Genomic DNA, 19,754 nt, shown 5'->3' with positions numbered 1-19,754 from the left:
TTAGAATCTTCTGAATGGAAGAAAGGCAGGTCATGTGAAGAATTCCATTTTATCCTGAATTCTGTGAGAAGAGATTCAGGCAGGAAGCAGCTGAAAGATTCTCTGCCAGGTGATTTAAAAGGCTGCTAGTCAGACCGTGAAGGCACTCCTATTTAAAAGACAGACAGCAGTCAGAACTGTGAAGGGATCCCCTGGAGTGAAAGATTGCAGCAGTTTCTTACCAGGTCTTTGATTATTTAATCCTCTGTCTGAATGGCTGGGAAGAACCCAAACTGAGAACCCTCTTCACAATACAGCCGGTGTTTCTGCACAGAGAGCAGGCGTATGGATAAGTCTATGATTCTTTAGGTATCGAGCTCCAGTAATATCTCAGAGTGATGGGAGCTCCATCTGGTGGTCAATGGTCAAAATTGCACTGACCCAGGGTGGCGCAGTGGGTTAGCCCTGCTGCCTCATGGCGCCGAGGTCCCAGGTTCGATCCCGGCTCTGGGTCACTGTCCGTGTGGAGTTTGCACATTCTCCCCGTGTTTGCGTGGGTTTCACCCCCACAACCCAAAGATGTGCAGGCTAGGTGGATTGGCCAAACTAAATTGCCCCTTAATTGGAAAAAATGAATTGGGTACTCTAAAATTTTTTTTTTTTTTTTAAAGAATTGCACTGACCTGAATTTCTTGTATGAACCAATTCCCAGAGAGTTGCATTCGGAGAAGACTGACACCTACAGAGGCCGCAACAGCGAAGATTCATCTCAAACCATTTACTGCAGTTCCTGTTATTCTAACCCTTTTCCTATCTCGTCACCGTGTGTCTGTTTTGTGTGTCTGGGTGGAGGGTGGGACGGAGATTTAGGAATAGGTAGACTAGTGGACCATAATTCCAATTATTTCCTTTATATGTTCATCTTTTACTCTTGTTACAAATAAAACAGTGTTAATGTTTTACTTATAAATCTGGCATCTGTAACACATTGGAGCAGTCGGGTTAAAAATTTCAGGAAAACGCAAATTATTGGATAATTCACTTATGTTGGGACTCCGGGGTCTGTGGGGCTGGAGCTGACCGCACTCGTCCAGGGGTGTCGTAACAACATTCTCTATCCTCTTATTTTTCCACTGGGATTAGATGAAGAAACATATAAATCTGATGGGCCAAGGGGTCTGTTTCCTTGTTGAGTTTGTCACATTTTTGCAGTTAGGAGGGGCAAAGTCGAAAGTAGCAAAGTCATCTGGCCTGATTGGAACGCACCCATAAGTCATCTGGCCTGATTGGAACGCACCCGTGTGACATGGAGTAGAAGTTAGTCATAGAGTCATACAGCACTGAAAAGACCCTTCGGCCCATCGAGTCTGCGCCGGTTGAAAACAACCACCCATTCTAATCCCATTTTCCAGCACTTGGCCCATAGTCTTGTATGCCTTGGGATCACAAGTGCTCATCTAAAAACTTCTTAAATGTTATGAGGGTCTCTGCCTCCACCACCCTTTCAGGCAGCGAGTTCCAGACTCCCACCATCCTCTGGGTAAAAATGTTTTTCCTTTCATCCCCTCTAAACCTCCTGCCTCTGACCTTAAATCTATGCCCCCTGGTCATTGATCCCTCCACCAAGGGGAAACATTTCTTCCTATTGTGGGGGAACCGGCCAAAATCATCATTAAATATGGGAACTTGAGTCTTGGAGGACTGCATATCTAACAGCCTCCTCTTCAAATCCTGGGAGCTACAGGCCAGAAAGCTTAACAGTGGAAGGAAAACATTCAGAGTGAATAACCTGGGAGAAAATCAATTGGCCGTGGAAAATGTGTGTCAATAAGTGAAAGCCAGCATTTTGGCCGACTTCACAGCGCCAGGGTCCCAGGTTCGATTCCCCGCTGGGTCACTGTCTGTGTGGAGTCTGCACGTTCTCCCCGTGTCTGCGTGGGTTTACTCTGGGTGCTCCGGTTTCCTCCCACAGTCCAAAGACGTGCAGGTTAGGTGGATTGGCCATGCTAAATTGCCTTTAGTATCCAAAAAGGTTAGGATGGGTTATTGGGTTATGGGGATTGGGTGGAAGTGTGGGCTTAAGTGGGTCGGTGCAGACTCGATGAGCCAAATGGCCTCCTCCTCCTCCTTCCCGTATCAGCCTCCCCGAACAAGCGCCGGAATGTGGCGACTAGGGGCTTTTCACAGTAACTTCATTTGAAGCCTACTTGTGACAATAAGCGATTTTCATTTCATTTCATTTTCATTTCATTTCTGCACTATATGATCTATGTATCTATGTATAAAGAGGCATTGGCTGTTTGAATATGAAATGTGCTCAGGAACAGGATGAATGGGGAATGGTTGCTTTTCGGATTGTCTCCCAGAGGTCAGGATTGATGGACACTTCAGAAGGACACTGACAAACTGCTCAAATGATGAGAAGATATTTACCACAGTGAAGTAGAAAGAATGAGGAGAGGCATTATAAACTTAAAAAGTGTAATTTTAAAAGGCTGCAGGAACAGCAGGTCCTGGAGGTGCATGTACACAAGTCCTGGAGGTGCATGTACACAAGTACTGGAGGTGTCCGGATTAGTTGAGAAACCTGGTGTAAAGGCCCTCGGGTTCCCTGATTTAGAAATAGAGATGGGAAGTAGAAAACTAAGGAAGTCACCGCAAACCTGTATAAAACACCACGTGGGCCCCGACTGGAGTACTGTGGACAAGTCTGGGCACCACACAGACGTCAAATCTCAGAGAAGTGTATAAATAATAGGGTAATATTAGGGGATTTCAACTTCCCCAATATTAATTGGGATAGACAGAGCATGAAAGGCTTAGAGTCGGCGGAATGCTTAAATGGCATCCAGAAGAGCTTTTTGAGCCAACACGAGAAGGTCCTACAAGAGAGGGGGTGGTACTTGACCTAGATTTAGGTAGGGTACTTGACCTACTTTTAGGTGGGGTACTTGACCTAATTTTAGGTGGTAGAAGTGTCAGTGGGGAGCATTTTGGTGATAGTGACCATAACTCAGTAAGATACAAGGTAGTTACAGAAAAGGACAAAGATGGACAGGAAATAAAGGTTCTGCATTGGGAGAAGGTCAATTTTAATCAGATAAGACTCCTGGCCAAGGTGGACTGTGAGCAGATACTTTTAGGAAAGTCCACATCAAAGCAGTGGGAGGCATTCAAGAAGGAAATAGAGAGAGTACAGGGTCAACGTGTTCTTGTCAAGGGTGGGAACAAAAAGTTCAGAGAACCCTGGGTATCGAGGGAAATACAGGATTGGATTCGGGAAAAAAAAGGGTGGCTTACGGCAGATACGGGGAACTCAAGTGGATGCCTTAGAGGATTGTAGAAAGTGAAGAAGGTACTTCAATAAGAAACCAGGAGAGCATAGAGGGGGCATGAAAAAATACTGGCGGGGAAAATAAAGGAGAATCCCACTGTGTTTTCTAAGAATATTAAGGGTAAGAGGTTAACAAGGGAAATACTACTCTATTAGGGACCAAAGTGGCAATGTGTGTGTGGAGCTGAAAGATGTAGGTGAGATATTAAATGAGTTCTTTGCATCTGTGTTCACTATGGAGAAGGACAATGCAGGTAGAAAGCAGGGAGGGGGCTGTGATATAATTGAACACATTAGCATTGAGGTGGAAGAGGTTTAGCAGGATTAGAAGTGGATAATTTCAGAGTGTCTGTTTTACTTTCATAGAACATAGAACATAGAACAATACAGCGCAGTACAGGCCCTTCGGCCCACGATGTTGCACCGAAACAAAAGCCATCTAACCTACACTATGCCATTATCATCCATATGTTTATCCAATAAACTTTTAAATGCCCTCAATGTTGGCGAGTTCACTACTGTAGCAGGTAGGGCATTCCACGGCCTCACTACTCTTTGCGTAAAGAACCTACCTCTGACCTCTGTCCTATATCTATTACCCCTCAGTTTAAAGTTATGTCCCCTCGTGCCAGCCATATCCATCCGCGGGAGAAGGCTCTCACTGTCCACCCTATCCAACCCCCTGATCATTTTGTATGCCTCTATTAAGTCTCCTCTTAACCTTCTTCTCTCCAACGAAAACAACCTCAAGTCCGTCAGCCTTTCCTCATAAGATTTTCCCTCCATACCAGGCAACATCCTGGTAAATCTCCTCTGCACCCGCTCCAAAGCCTCCACGTCCTTCCTATAATGCGGTGACCAGAACTGTACGCAATACTCCAAATGCGGCCGGACCAGAGTTCTGTACAGCTGCAACATGACCTCCCGACTCCGGAACTCAATCCCTCTACCAATAAAGGCCAACACTCCATAGGCCTTCTTCACAACCCTATCAAACTGGGTGGCAACTTTCAGGGATCTATGTACATGGACACCTAGATCCCTCTGCTCAGCCACACTTTCAAGAACTTTACCATTAGCCAAATATTCCGCATTCCTGTTATTCCTTCCAAAGTGAATCACCTCACACTTCTCTACATTAAACTCCATTTGCCACCTCTCAGCCCAGCTCTGCAGCTTATCTATATCCCTCTGTAACCTGCTACATCCTTCCACACTATCGACAACACCACCGACTTTAGTATCATCTGCAAATTTACTCACCCACCCTTCTGTGCCTTCCTCTAGGTCATTGATAAAAATGACAAACAGCAACGGCCCCAGAACAGATCCTTGTGGTACTCCACTTGTGACTGTACTCCATTCTGAACATTTCCCATCAACCACCACCCTCTGTCTTCTTTCAGCTAGCCAATTTCTGATCCACATCTCTAAATCACCCTTAATCCCCAGCCTCCATATTTTTTGCAATAGCCTACCGTGGGGAACCTTATCAAACGCTTTGCTGAAATCCATATACACCACATCAACTGCTCTACCCTCGTCTACCTGTTCAGTCACCTTCTCAAAGAACTCAATAAGGTTTGTGAGGCATGACCTACCCTTCACAAAGCCATGCTGACTATCCCTGATCATATCATTCCTATCTAGATGATTATAAATCTTGTCCCTTATAATCCCCTCCAAGACTTTACCCACTACAGACGTGAGGCTCACCGGTCTATAGTTGCCGGGGTTGTCTCTGCTCCCCTTTTTGAACAAAGGGACCACATTTGCTGTCCTCCAGTCCTCTGGCACTATTCCTGTAGCCAATGATGACATAAAAATCAAAGCCAAAGGTCCAGCAATCTCTTCCCTGGCCTCCCATAGAATCCTAGGATAAATCCCATCAGGTCCCGGGGACTTATCTATTTTCAGCCTGTCCAGAATTGCCAACACCTCTTCCCTACGTACCTCAATGCCATCTATTCTATTAGCCTGGGGCTCAGCATTCTCCTCCACAACATTATCTTTTTCCTGAGTGAATACTGACGAAAAATATTCATTTAGTATCTCGCCTATCTCTTCAGACTCCACACACAATTTCCCATCCCTGTCCTTGACTGGTCCTACTCTTTCCCTAGTCATTCGCTTATTCCTGACATACCTATAGAAAGCTTTTGGGTTTTCCTTGATCCTTCCTGCCAAATACTTCTCATGTCCCCTCCTTGCTCGTCTTAGCTCTCTCTTTAGATCCTTCCTCGCTACCTTGTAACTATCCATCGCTTTGAGCTAACAGCTACAGTGTGTTTAGTTTTGTTTTGCAGATTGGGAGCTGCATCCAGCAAAACCAGGTGTAATTCTGATTTCTTTTTGCATGAAAGGAATGTCTTCAAATCACTTGTTAATTTAAAAGTGATAACTGCTCTATGTTGAAGAGAGTATTTGTCTTATGGATGTTGCGAGGAAAGATTAAGGGTTATTTACAGAGTACTGTATTCTTTGGGGTGAGTATTTGAGTTGATAGTTGCTGAGATGTTTACTGTGGGTTTATAAAGTGTTAACTGGTTTCATAAGTAAACATTGTTTTAATTTAAAAGTACTGTAGAGTTCTGCTGTACCACACCTGTGGAGTGGACCCGTGTGCTCCCCATCTATTAACAGTTGTGGGTCAGGTGAACGCCATGATGCACTTTGGGGTTCTCTAAACCCTGGCCCATAACAATAAATACCTAGGCCAAGATGAGATGTATCCCCGACTGCTGTGTGAGGCAAGAGAGGAGATTGCAGGGGCTCCGACATTAATTTTCAACCCTCTATGGCTACAAGTGAGGTGCCAGAGGACTAGGGGACAGCTAATGTGGTACCATTATTCGAGAAGGGAAGTAAGGCAAAAACAGGTAATTACAGGCCAGTGAGTCAGTTGTCGGGAAATTTTTGGAAAAAATTCTGAGGGACAGAATTAATCTCCACTTGGAGAGGCACGGATTAATCAAGGTTAATCAGCATAGCTTTGTCAAGTGGAGGTCATGACTTAAAAATTTGACTGAATTTTTCAAGGAGGTGACTGTGTATAGATGAGGGCAGTGCAGTTGATGTACCTAGAAACATACATAGAAAATAGAAGCAGACGGAGGCCATTCGGCCCTTTGAGTCTGCTCTGCCATTCATGGAGATCATGGCTGATCATCAAGTTCAATACTCTGATCCCACTTCCCCCCCCCATATCCCTTGATCCCTTAGCCTCAAGAGCTATATCTAATTCCTTCTTGAAATGACACAACATTTTGGTCTCAACTACTTCCTGTGGTAGTGAATTCCACAGATTCACCACTCTCTGGGTGAAGAAATCTCTCCTCACCTCAGTCCTAAAGGTTTACCCCTTATCCTCAAACTATGACCCCCTAGTTCTGGACTCCCGCACCATCAGGAACATTCTTTTTGAAAACACCCTGTCTAATCTTGTTAGAATTTTGTACGTTTCTATGAGATCCCCTCTCGCTCTTCTAAGCTCCAATGAATATAATCCGAACCAATCTCCTCATGACTGTCCCACCATCCCAGGAATCAGCCTGGTAAACCTTCGCTGCACTCCCTCCACAGCAACAACATCCTTCCTCAGATAAGGACATCATAACTGCACACAATACTCCAGCTGTGGCCTCACCAATGCCCTATATAATTGTAGTAAAACATCCCTATTCTTATACTCAAATCCTCTCGCTTTGAAAGCCAACAGACCATGTATCTGCTGTACATGCGCGCTTACTTTTAATGACTGATTCACCGAGGTCTCGCTGAGTATCCACTTCTCTCAATTTACACCCATTAAAAGAATAATCTGCCTTCTTATTTTTGCTTTCAATGTGGATAACCTCACATTCATCCACATTATACTGCATCTGCCATGAATATGCCCACTCAGCCTGTCCAAATCCCACTGAAGCATCTCTGCATCCTCCTCACAGTTCACCTTCGGATGCAACTTTGTATCATCTGCAAATTTGAGACATTACATTTAATTCCCTCATCCATCTCATTAATATATAATGTGAACAGTTGGGGTCCTAGCACAGATCCTTGCGGTACCCCACTAGTCACTGCCTGCCAATCGGAAAAAGACACATTTATTCCAACTTTTTGCTTCCTGTCTGCTATCCAGATTTTCATCCATCTCAAGACACACTCCACAATCCCATGCGCTTTAACTTTATAGAGCAATCTGCTCTGTGAGACCTTGTTGAAAGCCTTCTGAAATTCTAAATAAAGCACATCCATCAGGTCTCCCTGGTCAACTCTACTAGTTACATCTTCAAAGAATTCCAGCATATTTGTCAAGCACGATTTCCCTTTTGTAAATCCATGCTGACTTTGATTATACCAAATGCTGTGCTATGAAATCTTTGATAATGGACGCTAGCAACTTCCCTACTACCAACGTTAGGCTAACTGGTGTATAGTTCCCTGTTTTCTTTCTACCTCCTTTGTTAAATAGCGGGGTTATATTTGCTACCTTCCAATCTATAGGAACCATTCCAGAGTCCAAAGAATTTTTGGAAAATGACTGCCAATGTCTACTATTTCTAGGTCTACTTCCTTAAGTACTCTTGGATGATGATTATCAGGCACTGGAGATTTATCCACCTTCAATCCTTTCAAAAAACATTTCTCTACTGTTGTGCACATGGACTTCAATAAGGCTTTGACAAGGTCCCGCATGGGACTGATCAAGAAGGTAAGGGCCCATGGGATCAAGGACAATTTGCAAATTTGATCCAAAATTGGTTTAGTGACTGGAGGCAGAGGATGTTGATCGAAGGTTGTTTTTGTGACTGGGAGCCTGTGTCCAGGGGTGTACCACAGGGATCGGTGCTGGGCCCCTTGCTGTTTGTAGAGTACATTAATGATCTGGACAGGAGTGTGGGTGGTATGATCAGTAAGTTCACAGATGACACAAACATTGGTGGTGTGGTAAATAGTGAGGAGGAAAGCCTGAGGATACGAAACGATATAGACAGGCTGGTCAGATGGGCAGAACAGTGGCAAATAGAATTTAACCCTGAAAAGTGTGAGGTGATGCATTTTGGGAGGACTAACAAGGTAAGGGAGTACGCAATGAATGGTAGGAATCTAGGAAGTACAGAGGACCAGAGGGACCTTGGGGTGTCTGTCCATAGGTCCCTGAAAACAGTAGGACAGATCGATAAGGTGGTTAAGAAAGCATTTGGTATCCTTGCCTTTATTAGCCGAGGCATAGAAAATAAAAGCAGCGAGGTTATGATGGAGCTGTTTAAAATGCTAGTTAGGCCACAGCTAGAGTACAGTGTGCAATTCTGCTGGCCACACTATAGGAAGGATGTGATTGCACTGGAGAGGGTTCAGAGGAGATTCATCAGGACGTTGCCTGGGCTGGAGCGTTTCAGCTCTGAAGAGAGGCTGGTTAGGCTGGGGTTGTTTTCTTTGGAACAGAGAAGGCTCAGGGGGGACCTGATTGAGGTGGACAAAATTATGAGGGACATAGGGTCGATAGAAAGGTACTTTCCCCCTTAGTTGAGGAGTCAATAACCAGGGGAAATAGATTTAAGGTAAGGGGCAGGAGGCTTAGAGGGGATTTGAGGAAAAACCTTTTCACCCAGTGGGTGGTGAGAATCTGGGACTCCCTGCCTGAGAAAGTGGGAGAGGCAGGAACCCTCACAACATTTAAGAAGTATTTGGATGACTTCTGGTGGCGACTATGGAGGAGTAGGTCGCACATTTGGTGGCTCCCGCTCTGGTTGGGCATTTGGACCTTTCCCCCGGACTTTTCTTCGATTTTAATCGGAAGATTTGTTGGCTGAGGCAGCTGGGCACGGTTTCCTCGCATTGGTTAAAAGGATTAGAAGCGTGCAAAAGGGCAGGAACAAGAAGCCAGGAGCGAGTGGTGTGGAAGCTGGAATGGGAGTCAGTATGGCCGAGGGGCGGACCCTTGGGGTGGCAGCGCAGAGTTTAGCGGACCCAGTGATGCACGCCATCCAGGATGGTTTCGCCAGACAGAAGCGGGAATGTCTGGACCCGATCAAGGAGTCAATTGATGGCCTGGAAAGTAGACTGGACGCCCAGGACCGGGCGATTCAGAAGGTGGAGAAGGCGCTGCTGGAACAGGAGGAGCACCAGACAGCGATGGAATTGGAGGTGGGGATGCTTCGAGAGCAACAGAAGAGGCTCTTGGAAAAGGTGGAAGACCTGGAGAACCGGTCCCGCCGACAGAATCTAAGAATCGCCGGGCTTCCTGAGGGAGATGAGGGAGCAGATGCAGGAGCATACGTGGCGGGTGTGTTCGAAAAGCTGCTTGGCGAAGGGGCATTCCCCCGACTGCTGGAGGTGGACAGGGCGTATCGGGCGCTTGCCAGGAAGCCGCGGGCGGGGGAACATCCGAGGGCGATGTTGGTGAGATTCCACAGGTTCCTGGATAAGGAGTGTATTCTGCGGTGGGCCAAGCGCACGCGGAGTTGCAAGTGGGATAACAGCATCCTGCGGGTGTACCAGGACCTGAGCGTGGAGGTGGCGAGGAAGAGGGCAGGCTTCAACCAGGTCAAGGCGATCCTCTTTAGGAAGCAGGTGAAGTTCAGCCTGCTGTACCCGGCGTGCTTGTGGGTCACGCATGAAGACCAACACCATTATTTTGAGTTGCCCGAAGAGGCGCTGGACTTGGCAAAAAGAAAAGGACTGGTGGGAGCTTGAGAACATTTGGACTCAGTGACAATATGTTGACCAAATTGGGCCCTTTTTCTTTGCCTGTTCTTTTTCTAGGGGGGTGGGGTTTGTTTATTTGTATTTTCATCTCTCCCTGCTCTGATTGTCGGTGGGGCTGCGGTTGGGGGGTGGGGGGTTCCCTCTCTTACTGTTGTTAAAATTGGCTATGTTTTTTCGTATAAGTCTTCTCTGGAGCTCTGTTAAGAAGAGAGGGGAGTGGGGGGGGGGGCGAGGAGAAGCGATTTTTCGGTTTGTTTTTGGTTCTTTCCTGTTTGTGGGGTAGATGTTGGTAATTGTTCTTCTTGTGTTGTAGTTTGGGTAATTTATACTCTTGTGCACTTTGGTGGGATGGAGACGTGCCTGTCTGGGTTTCGGTGGGTGGTGCCGTTGACCTTTGTTTTAGTTTGCTGCTGGGTGTTTGTTGGGGGACGGCTGGATGACGAAACTTGTTTGCAGGAGAGGGGGAAGGGGAGTGAGGGAACAATGGGTGGGAGACCTCTTGGCGCCAGAGGCGTGGGGGGGGTTACCAAGCTAGCTAGAGTGAGCTAGCTCACCGAAGCACAGTGGGGGTTGTGTGTAAGATTAGTTTATTAGCTGGGTTGGGATTACGAGCAGTGTTGCTAGGGGGAGAGGGGGAGGATGGGTTCTGTTGACGTGGGAGGGACTTCGATGGAAGGTCACAGAGGGGGCCGCCCCTTGGCGGGCCGGAGGAGGTGCGGCGCACGGGCTGGAGGTGGGCCCAAGAAGGGTAATGGCTGACCGGCGGGGAGGGGGGGCACTTTGCCCCCCAACTAGGCTGGTCACTTGGAACGTCCGGGGGCTCAATGGGCCGGTGAAGAGGGCTTGTGTGTTTGCACACCTTAGGAGGTTGAAGGCGGATGTGGTGCTGCTGCAGGAGACACATCTTAAGGTGGTGGATCAGGTCAGGTTGAGGAACGGCTGGGTTGGGCAGGTTTTCCACTCGGGGCTGGACTCTAAGACAAGGGGTGCTGCGATTTTGATCAATAAGCGGGTGATGTTTGAAGTGGGGAGAATAGTCTCGGATGTGGGAGGTCGATATATCATGGTTAGTGACAAGCTGCAGAGGATGAAGGTAGTGCTGGTCAATGTATATGCTCCAAATTGGGATGATGGGGATTTTATAAAGAGGGTGCTGGGGAAGATTCCGGACCTGGATTCGCACAAGTTGATTATGGGAGGGGATTTCAACACGGTTATTGATCCCGGCCTGGACCGCTCATGTTCGAGAACGGGTAAGGTGCTGGCAATGGCAAAGGAGCTGAAAGGGTTTATGGAGCAGATGGGGGGGGGGGGGGGGGGATCCATGCCTCCCACGTACACAAGGTCTATTCCCGGATAGATTTCTTTGTCGTGGGCAGGGCCCTGTTGGCGGGGGTGGTGGACACGGGGTATTCGGCAATTACGATCTCGGACCATGCTCCGCACTGGGTGGACCTGCAGGTTAGTATGGATAGCAAGCAGTACCCACAATGGAGGCTGGATGTAGGACTATTGGCGGACGAAGCAGTGTGTGAAAGGCTGAGGAAGTGCATGCTGAACTACCTGCAGGTAAATGACATGGGGGAGGTCTCAGCAGCGGTGGTCTGGGAAGCGCTGAAGGCGGTGGTGAGAGGGGAGCTGATCTCAACCCGGGCTCACAGGGACAGGACAGTTAGGGCAGAAACGGACCCACTGGTAAGAGAGATCCTACGAGTGTACAGGAGGTATGCGGAGGCTCCAGAGGCGGGACTTTTGAGGGAAGGCCTCTGCAGGTGGAATTTAGTTTGTTAACTACAGGTAGGGCAGTGGAGCAGCTCAGGAAGGTGAAGGGAGCAGTGTACGAGCATGGGGAAAAGGCCAGTAGGATGCTTGCACAGCAGTTCAGAAAGAGGGAGGCAGCTAGGGAAATAGGGAAAGTAGTTGATGGGGATGAGAACTTAGTTGGAGACTCGGAGGGGGTGAGCAAGACCTTTCGGGACCTTTATAGTAGGTTGTATAGACGGAACCCCCTGGGGAGCCGGTGGGGATGAGGCACTTTTTGGATGGGCTGACTTTCCCGAAGGTGGACAGGGAGCTGGTAGAAGGGCTGGTGGCCCTGGTTGGGCTGGAGGAGTTAATGGAGGGCTTGAAGGCCATGCAGTCGGGGAAGGCCCCGGGACCGGACGGGTACCCAGTCGAGTTCTATAAAAAGTTCTCCGGGATATTGGGGCTAGTGCTGTTGAAAGTCTTTAATGAGGCCAAGGAAAGAGGAGTTCTACCCCAGACAATGTCACAGGCCATGATTTCGCTCATTTTGAAAAGGGACAAGGACCCGCAGCTGTGTGGTTCTTATAGGCCGATATCCTTGTTAAATGTGGATGCCAAGCTCCTGGCCAAGATTCTGACCTCTAGGATTGAGGACTGTGTACCAGATGTTCTAGGAGAAGACCAGACAGGGTTTGTTCAGGGCAGGCAGCTGGGGGCCAATGTTAGAAGGCTGCTCAATGTGATTATGATGCCCCCGGGAGGTAGGGAAGTTGAAGTGGTGGTTGTGATGGACGTGGAAAAAGCGTTTGATCGGGTCGAGTGGGATTACTTATGGGAGGTGCTGGAGCGGTTCGGGTTTGGGAGGGGCTTTGTTGACTGGGTTAGGCTGCTGTACCGGGCAACGGTAGCTAGTGTACGGACAAATAGGACGACGTCGGAATATTTCAGATTATACCAGGGGACGAGACAGGGATGCCCCCTCTCCCCACTGCTGTTTGCGCTGGCGATAGAGCCGCTGGCAATTGCTCTGAGGGCCTCAAGGGGCTGGTCTGGGGAGGGGGGGGCGGGACACAGAGTCTCGTTGTAAGCGGATGACTTGCTGCTGTATGTCTCTGACCCAATGGAGGGGATGGGGGAAATTATGGGAATCCTAGGGGAATTCGGCTGGTTTTTGGGTTACAAGCTCAGTATGGGGAAGAGCGAGTTGTTTGTGGTGCAGGCGAAGGGTCAGGAGAGGTGATTGGGCGAACTACCGTTCAGAGTGGTGGAGGACAGTTTTCGATACTTGGGTATTCAGGTGGCGAGGGATTTGGATATCTACACAAATTGAACCTGGCTCGGTTGATGGACCAGATGAAGGAGGATTTCCAGAGATGGGACGCGCTCCCGCTGTCTCTGGCGGGTAGGGTGCAGTCGTTAAAAATGATGGTCCTCCCGAGGTTTCTCTTTGTTTTCCAGTGCCTCCCCATTTTCATCCTGCGTTCCTTTTTCAAGCGGATTAATAAGATTATTGTGGGCTTTGTGTGGGGGGGGGCAAGCCCCCGCGGGTGAAGAGGGCAATGCTGGAACAGAACCGGGGAGATGGTGGGCTGGCGCTGCCGAGTTTCAGTAATTACTACTGGGCGGCCAGCATAGCCATGGTCGGTGGGGGGGGGGGGGGGGGGGGGAGCCGGTGTGGGTGCGGAGCCGGCGTGGGTGCGCATTGGGGCGGCCTCGTGTAAGGGCACAAGTTTAGGGGCACTGGTGATGGCGCCCCTGCCGTTCCCGCCGGTGAGTTACTCCACCAGTCCGGTGGTGGCGACCCTGAGAATCTGGGGGCAGCGAAGGAGACATGTGGGGGCAGAGGGGGCATCGGTGTGGTCCCCAATCTGCGATAACCATAGGTTTGCCCCGGGGATGATGAATGGGGGGTTCCGTATTTGGCGGAGAGCGGGAATAGAGAAGATGGGGGACTTGTTCATAGAAGGAAGCTTCCCAAGTATGAGGGCGCTGGAGGAGAAGTTTGCATTGGCGGGAGGGAATGATCTCCGGTATTTACAGGTGCGGGTCTTTTTGCGGAGGCAGGTACCAACCTTCCCACTCCTGTCGCTAAGGGGGATTCAGGATAGGGTGGTTTCGAGAGGATGGATATGGGAGGGGAGGGTCTCGGATATATAGAAAGAGCTTATGGAATCGGAGGAGACGCAGACTGAGGAGCTGAAGCTTAAGTGGGAGGAGGAGTTGGGGGGTGAGATGGAGGAGGGTCTGTGGGCGGATGCGCTTAGGAAGGGTTAATGCCACCGCAACATGCGCCATGCTCAGCCTGATCCAGTTTAAGGTTGTTCATCGGGCTCACATGACGGTGGCCCGGATGAGCAGATTCTTTGGGGTGGAAGATAGGTGTGTTAAGTGTGCGGGGAGGGGGAGGGGGGGGGGCAGCGAACCATGTCCACATGTTTTGGGCATGTCCAAAATTGAGGGGGTTTTGGCAGGGGTTTGCCGACACCATGTCCACGGTATTAAATACGAGGGTGGCAATGAGTCCGGAGGTGGCGATTTTTGGGGTATTGCAGGACCCGGGAATCCAGGAGGAGAAAGAGGCTGATGTTCTGGCCTTTGCTTCCCTGGTAGCCCGGAGGCGCATATTGCTGGCATGGAGGGACTCAAAGCCCCCGAAATCAGAGACCTGGCTTTCGGACATAGCAGGCTTCCTCTGTCTGGAAAAAAATTAAGTTCGCCATGAGAGGGTCTGTTAGGATTCGCCCGGAGGTGGCAACCATTCGTTGACTTCCTTGCAGAGAATTAAACGTCAGCAGAAGAGGGGGGGGGGTTAGGTTAGTGTAGCGTAGGGGGGTAAGTTAGGTTAGTGTAGCGTAGGGGGTAAGTATGGCAGGACCTGCAGGAGAGACTGGTGGAATTTTCACTATGTATATATATATTTTTTATTTTCGTGTTATTTATATTGTGGATTTTGTTGCTGTTAAACTGCCAAAGAAAATAGCTCAATAAAACGTTTATAAAAAAAGAAGTATTTGGATAATCACTGGAAACATCACAGTAAATAAGGCTTCGGACCTTTACTGTCCTTTACACCTATGTACACTATTGCATATTGTCTCTGTGAGAGACAAGCCTGACTTGTGTTAACCAGAATTTTGATCATTCTGAAATCAAATCATGGATCAGGCAAATTCCTCCAGTTCACAAAAGGGTGTGTTGCCAACTGTGGTTAAGTCTATTCCTGGAGGTTTAATCAGATGACTTGGCCCCATGGTGCAGCCTGAGTCACCAACACATTCACCCTTGTCAACGTTCTACCTTCTGAAAGATTCATTACCCGATTGGTTGATGCTTGACTCTCTGGCAAACAGCCATTTCCCCCCATTTTCAATATTTTGTACTTAAGAGATATGTTAAAATAAATTAGCAATTTTTTTTAAACGTCGCAATATTTTTTCTCCAGGGTTGCTCACAAGGTCTTGGAGATTGACCTTTAATTCCTGGAAACTCCAGGCCAATCCGGGAGGGTTGGTAACTCCGCACCCCCTGTGTTCAGAGGGTGACCAAGCGCACTCGGACCTGGCGCCTCAAACCAGCTGAGCCTGGGCTCCGCCTGCTATTCAGGCCCCGCTTACGATCCAAGCTCCACCCTCCGCACAGCAATGGCCTCGTCTCCGCCACACTGATTTGCTGCGCTCTTGTCTGTGCGCTCCAGCCATTGTTGCACTGAGCCAATCACCGAGTCCGCTCTGTCCACGCACTCCATTCACAAAAATTAAACAGCGCTGGGGGGCGGGGTCTGCGACTCTGCTTCCGGGTTAATTCACTGCGGCTGAGGAGGACGAGGCAGTGGAGGTGAGAGAGTGAAATAAAGAAATCATTCATCAGAGTGTTTACAAAACTAGTTAAGGACAATTCACAATTCGGGAGCAAGTTCAGAATTTGTAACTAACTACAGTAACCAACAGGGAGCTGGGTTGAGAGTTTGTAACTAACTACAGCAACCAATAGGGAGCTCGGTTGGAAGTTTGTAACTAACTATAGTAGCCAATATGGAGCAAGTTCAGAGTTTGCAACGAACCACAGTAACCAATAGGGAGCTGGGTTGAGAATTTGACACTAACTACAGTAACCAATAGGGAGCTGGGGTGACAGTTTGTAACTAACTACAGTAACCAATAGGGAGCTGTGTTGAGAATTTGTAACTAACTACAGTAACCAATAGGGAGATGGTTTGTGAGTTTGTAACTAACTATAGTAACCAATAGGGAGCTGGGTTCAGAGTTTGTAGCTAACTACAGTAACCAATAGGAGCTAGGTTGAGAGTTTGTAAATAACTACAGTAACCAATAGGGAGCAGGTTCGGCGTTTGTAACTAACTACAGTAACCAATAGGGAACAGGTTCAGAGTTTGTAACTAACTGCAGTAACCCATAGGGAGCCGCGTTGAGAGTTTTTAACTAACTGCAGGAACAAATAGGGAGCTGGGTTGCAAGTTTGTAGCTAACTAGAGTAACCAATAGGAACTAGGTTGAGAGTTTGTAACTAACTACAGTAACCAATAGGGAGCAGGTTCAGAGTTTGTAACTAACTACAGTAACCAATAGGGAGCTGGGTTGCGATTTTGTAACTAACTATAATAACCAGTAGGGAGCACATTCAGAGTCTGTAACTAACTATAGTAACCGTTGGGGAGCTGGGTTGCGAGTTTGTAACTAACTACAGAATCAATCGGGAGCAGGTTCAGAATGTGTAATTAACTACAGTAACCAATAGAGAGCTGGGATCAGAGTTTGTAACTAACTACCAAAACCAATAGGGAGCAGGTTTAGTGTTTGTAACAAACTACAATAACCAAAAGGGAGCAGGTTCAGAGTTTGTTACTATAGTAACCAATAGGGCGCAGGTTCAGATTTTGTAACTAACTAATGTAACCAATAGGGAGCAGGTTCAAAGTTTGTAACTAACTAATGTAACCAATAGTGAGCAGGTTCAAAGTTTGTAACTAACTATAGAACCAATAGGGAGCAGGTTCAGAGTTTGCACAGAACTACAATAACCAATAGGGAGCAGGTTCAGCATTTCTAACTAACCACAGTAATCAATCGGGAGCAGGTTAAGAGTTTGTAACTAACTATGGTAACCAATCGGGAGCAGGCTCAGAGTTTGTAACTAACTACAGTACCCAATAGGTAGCAGGTTCAGAGTTTGGAACTAACTACAGTAACCAATAGGGAGTAGGTTCAGAATGTGTAACTGACTACAATAAAAATGGGGAAAAGCCAAAGCAAAATATTGTGGATACAAAATCCAAATTAAAATGCGTTTGCTGGAGATACACACAGGCAGTATCTGTGGAGAGAGAAAACAGAGTAAATACTTCATGTCCGCAACTTTTCATCAGAACTCTGACCTGAAACATTAACTCTGTTTCTTTGATGCTGCCAGACCTGCTGAATATTTGCAGCATTTTCTGCTTTAATACCTAATAGGGAACTGGGTACAGAGACTAATTACAGCGACCAGTCGACGGGGTATGGTGCCCAATTCAATACACCCGTCCCACATGTTGGAGTATTGATTGGTGATTGCTCCCAGATCCTGTGTTGGCTAGGGTCTCAGAGACTGTTCTATAATCAGCTGCATGGCGGAGGCTGGTAAATTAGAACCCAGAACATCTACTGTTAGATGTGATTCCATGACTGTGCATCACTTGCTGAACAACCTTGAGTGTGCTAATAGTTACACTCTCCGCTGGTTGGAGTCTTAACTGGCACAAAGGAAGATGGTTGTGGTTGTTGGAAGTCAATCATCTCAGCTCCAGGACATCACTGCAGGAATTCCTCAGGGTAGTGTCCTAGACCCAACCATCTTCAGCTGCTTCATCAATGACCTCCCTTACATCATAAGGTCAGAAGTGGGGATGTTTGCGGATGACTGCACAATGTTCGACATAATTCGTGAGTCCTCAGATAATGAAGCAGTCCATGTCCAAATGCAGCAAGACCTGGACAATATCCAGGCTTGGGCTGACAAGTGACAAGTTACATTTGTACCACATAAGTGCCAGGCAATGACCATCTCCGACAAGAGAGGATTTAACCATCGCCCCTTGACATTCAATGGCATTACCATCGCTGAATGCCCACATTCAACATCCTGGGGGTTATCATTGATCAGAAACTGAACTGGACGAGCCATATTAATACTGTGGCTACCAGGGAAGGTCAAAAGCTAGGAAACCTATGGTGATTAACTCACCTGCTGACCCCCCAAGAACTGTTCACCATCTACAAGGAACAAGTTGGGAGTGTGATGGGAAACCCTCCACATGCCTTGCAGCTCCGACAAGACTCAAGTAGGTCCACACCATCCAGGACAAAGCAGCCCACTTGATTGCTCCCCCTTCCACAAACGTTCAACCTCGCCACCATCGACGAACAGTGACAGCCATGTGTACCATCTCCAAGATGCACTGCAGTAACTCCTCAAGTTTCCTTAGTCAGCACTTTCCAAACCCACGACCACTACCATCTCGAAGGACAAGAGCAGCAGAGACCTGGGAACCCCACCACCTGGAGGTTCCCCTCCAAGCCACTCACCACCAAGGCTTGGAAATATATCACCACTTTTTCACTGTCGCTGGGGCAACATCCTGGAACTCCCTAACAGCACAGTGGGTATACCTATAGCTCGGAGACTGCAGCAGTTCAAGAAGGCAACTTAACACCACCTTCTGAAGGGCAACTAGGGATGGGCAATAAATGCTGGTTTAGGCAGTGATGCCCACATCCCGTAAATGAATTTAAAAAAAAATTAACAACCATGTTAAGATTATCTTGAGGTTCATTAACCCGAGTTAGAAACAAAAAGAATATGTTCAAGCCTTGCACCTTTCTTTAATAGATCCCCGCTGGTTTCCCCGTGGTAACTCCTGAGACAATCAAAGTTGACTTGCCACCAATCAGCACCCTTTTCTCCTGTAGTGTAAATTGTGACTGTTTGAAATTTGGAATTCTTTAAAAAAAATATTTTGATTCAGACTTTTAGCATTTTTACATTTTACAAACCCCCCCCCGATAGTTGGCGGTAACGAGCTCTCCGAAATACAAAATAAACAAACCCCATCTCTTGTGGAAACCCTCATTTGCCACCCTCAGGGCAAATTTCACCTTCTCAAGATGCAAGAACTCTATTCAATCCCCCAGCCACGCCAAGGCACAGAGAAACTGACCTCCATCCCAACTGAACCTGTCTGCGAGCGATCAACCAGGCAAAGGCTAAAACATCTGGGCCCACTTCCGTCTGCAACTCCAGCAAGTCCGACACCCCGAATAAGGCCTCCAAGGGACCTGGCTCCAAATCCAAATGGAAGACCGCTGACATGATGCTGAAACGGGCAGGACTCAAACATGTGCACATCATTAGCCAGGCCCCTCCCACACCATTCGCAAGTATCCTATACCCCTCAAATAGCCAGCTCATCCTTGACTTTGTCAAATGCGCCTTCAACTGTATCAACCCCAGCCTTGCGCACATGATTAAGGCATTCGCCCTCCGCAGCAACTCCCACCACAGTCCCTCCAGTGCCATCCCCAACCCCTCCTCCCACTTGGCCTTAACCCCCTCCAGGGACACCTTATCCTCCTCCAAAATCCTCCCATAAGCCACCCAGACGACCCCACGCTCCAACCCCATTGCCAACAGCAACACCAACAACAAGGAGGCAGGCGCTATCGGAAAAGTCGGAAAGACTTATTTTGCAAAGTCCCGCACCCAGAATCCTCCTCACGCGGAAACTTGATCTTCCCCCTCAACTCCTCCAAGCTTGCAAACCGCCCCTCCAAAAACAAATCCTTCATCTCCTTTACCCCTTTCTTTTCCCATCACCGAAACCTTGCATCCATCCTCCCCGGCTGAAATCCATGGTTCCCCCCCGGATCGGCGGCAACCTCGATCCCGCTCCCAACCTAAAGTGCTGAAGAAATGTGGAATTCTTGTGTTT

General features: G+C 47.9%; 1 protein-coding gene across 5 annotated transcripts in view; it reads left to right on the top strand.

Annotated features, from left to right (window-relative positions):
* Positions 1-19,754, top strand: part of alad (aminolevulinate dehydratase) — a 134,024-nt gene continuing 114,270 nt past the window's right edge. For 2 of the 5 annotated variants that reach the window (XM_072488108.1, XM_072488105.1), the window contains exon 1: positions 15,486-15,604. The gene's annotated coding sequence lies outside the window, so the exon portion shown is untranslated. Of the gene's footprint in view, positions 110-7,879; positions 8,028-15,484; positions 15,605-19,754 lie in introns of those variants that run through there. The other 3 variants (XM_072488107.1, XM_072488106.1, XM_072488109.1) reach the window with 3 other exon arrangements.

This window comes from Scyliorhinus torazame, chromosome 22 (genome assembly GCF_047496885.1).
Source record: "Scyliorhinus torazame isolate Kashiwa2021f chromosome 22, sScyTor2.1, whole genome shotgun sequence".
Classification (NCBI taxonomy): domain Eukaryota; kingdom Metazoa; phylum Chordata; class Chondrichthyes; order Carcharhiniformes; family Scyliorhinidae; genus Scyliorhinus; species Scyliorhinus torazame.
This window is presented reverse-complemented; position numbering and strand designations above follow the sequence as displayed.